We start from the raw sequence: 2,950 nt of genomic DNA, 5'->3' as shown, positions 1-2,950 counted from the left end.
AACCTAGAATAATTCTTAAAGTGCATGCATTATCTTAAAGGGTGTATGATATTGGGCTGAATAGGAATGGGTCCCCAAAGTTAATTGTGAAAAATGAATTAATCAAATATTGCCTTGTCAGAAGCCCGCTCTTACTACTCCATGTAAAACAGCAGCCCAAAACAGGCCTAAAGTTTCTTATAACCTTCTTTATTGTAAGTCATAGCTCTTAGCATCAACACATGGCATTTTGTGTTGTGTTGTTCTCTCCCTACTAGGATGTAATACCCATGAGATTGAAGACTTTATTTATACTGAATCCTCAGTACCTATAATGTCCAAATCCAAGAAATGTTTATTGATTGAATAAATGAATATAAACTAATCAGCTTGTCATTTTTCTTCTTTCTTCTGAGAACTAAAAACAGAAACCCTGCTTAATTTAACTTGGAGCTAGCTACTTTGCACTGCTATTGTTCTAGTATGACAAACAATATAAGGAAAAAGGGTCAAAGGTTATAACGGGTAGAACAGATCTTTAAAATTGCATAGCCTACACAACATCTTTCTATGACGGGGAAACAAGTGAGAGTTATGGGCAATGTCATGAAACAGACGCCTGTCCTGTCACCTCCCTCAGCAGAGCTCAGCAAAAGTCAGAAGAAAGATCACCATCAACAAAAATGTGAGATACTGAATAAGTTTAATGCATTTATTTGCTTGTTTCTCCAACTCAACAAGACAGCACTCATTCTGGAAAAGGAAGAAGTTAGAGTTCACGTGGAGGATGTGTGCTTGCACCCTGTCTTCATCCATTCCCCACAAGTGGAACCTTCTGCCAATCCTCTCTGCACCTCAGTCTCAGGCCAATACAGACCCTAAAGTGCGGTTACTCATAACCTGCAGTGCAATGTGGGAAATCCACATGATACTCCTATTCCTTCGATTCTGTAAATGGCATTACTTGAGCCACTTGAGTTACGCTCAAAAAACACCAGGTGCTGGTTGGTATCTTCCTTTAAAGACCTGTGGTGGACACCCACATTTTTATGATATGGTATTTTGATATCTTGATGAGTCATAAATGTAAAGCTGTGTGTTCATCCCAACCTCCCTCTAATACCTGGAAAAGTTTTATAATCTCCTTAACTATTTAGGCTGAGTTTGCAACTCACCTTTTCCTTCTCTAAATTTTTCTTGCTATGATCCTTGGTTGTTTTTGTTTTATTTATTTGTTTATTTGTTTATTTTGGTGAGAAAGCAGGATTTACCGAGAGGACAGAAAATCTCCCACAGTGGGAGGGGCCCCAAAGGGGTTGCCCTTGTTTGTTTTATTGTGGTAAGAAGAGTTAACATGTGATCTACCCTCTTAAAAACTTAAACTGAAATGCAAAATACAGTATTGTTAAGGATAGGCACAGTGCTGCACGGCAGATCTCTAGAACTTATTCATGTTGCATAAGTGAAACTTTCTACCTGTTAAACAGCAACTTCTCCTTTGCTGCTGTGAGTTGTACTATTTTAGATACTTTCTGTAAGTGGAATCATGCAATATTTGTCCTTCTGTGACTGGCTTATTTTACTTAGCATAATGTCCTCCAAGTTCATCTATGTTGCCAGTTATGGCAGGATTTCTTTTTCTTTGATGACTGCATAACCCCATTGTATGTATATACTACATTTTCTTTGTCCATTCAGTCATCATTGAACAGGTAATTTATTCCCATATCTTGTCTATTGTGAATAATGCTGCAACAAACATGGGAGTGCAGATATAGCTTCAAGATCCTGAGTTAGTTATTTTGGATATATATACAAAAGTAAGACTGCTGAATCATATGGCAGTTTTATTTTTAATTGCTTAATTTTGGGGGGGAAACTTTGCACTATTTTCCATAGTAGATGCACAATTTTACATTTCCATCAACAGTGTATAAGTGTTCCAATTTCTTTACATTCTCGTCAACAATTGTATCTTTTTTTTTAATCATAGGCATCCTAGCCGGTTTTTATTTGAATTTCCCTGATGTTAATAATATTGAGCATATTTTTATATACCTGTTAGTCATTTGTATGCCTTTTGGGGGAAAATGTCTATTCATATCCTTTGCCCGTTTTTAATAGGATTATTTGGGATTTGTGGAAGGATGGCTAGTTTCTTTCATTTTCACCATTGCATTGTAAGAGTTACTATTTGTGATCATGGTTATCCTTCTCTTAACCAATAGTCTGCAGTATTGGTAGTCTTCACAACTGTACCAGCATCTGCCCTCCCACTGCCTGCCCTTGTTTCTGTTCTTGTTCCTTCCTCCTTTATTCTTGTCTTTTATATTATTCCTACTGTAGGAATGTCATTAATGCTTGTATTTTTGTTTTCCTATCCATTCATTTCTGAATTTACTGTAAAAGCCAAAAATGAAATTATTCTTTCACTGGTATGGTCAGTTGATAATCTTAACTTAACATATAAAAATATCTTTGACTATTGCTCCAGCATCTGGGTTTTCTCAGATAATGAAAATAAATTTGCTAAGAGCAATTTACCTTTGTGTAAAAGACATGAAAAAAGTTTAATAAATGTGCAAACTTTACTTATTTTGTGATTAAAATGTTAGCGGAGGAAATGCTAGCCCTTTTAGAAACAGTTCCTTGAAGTTACTATATCAGAAGCAGTTTGAAAAAAATTACAGGTGCACTTATGGCATTTCTGCAGGAAATGCCTCTCCCACAAAAGTGAACATAGAAATTAAAGGAAGTAAATAGCAAAATAGAGAAAACGTTTTTTTTTCCTTCTCGTGGAGAAATAAGAGTAAATTATTGGGATTTCTTGCCTGGAATGGAGTTTATTGTTAGAAGATATTAATTCTTTTCCCCTTTCCAAATTGGCGTCTATAGGGGACATTTGTCACAATGATGGCAGTCTGGCCTCCCATGTCTATGAAAATTCCCGTATGATAGCCCTTTTCCCCAA

The sequence above is a fragment of the Carlito syrichta genome, unplaced genomic scaffold, assembly GCF_000164805.1.
Source record: "Carlito syrichta isolate Samal-C Ts95f unplaced genomic scaffold, Tarsius_syrichta-2.0.1 Scaffold304693, whole genome shotgun sequence".
NCBI lineage: Eukaryota > Metazoa > Chordata > Mammalia > Primates > Tarsiidae > Carlito > Carlito syrichta.
Note: the sequence above shows the minus strand (reverse complement) of the source record.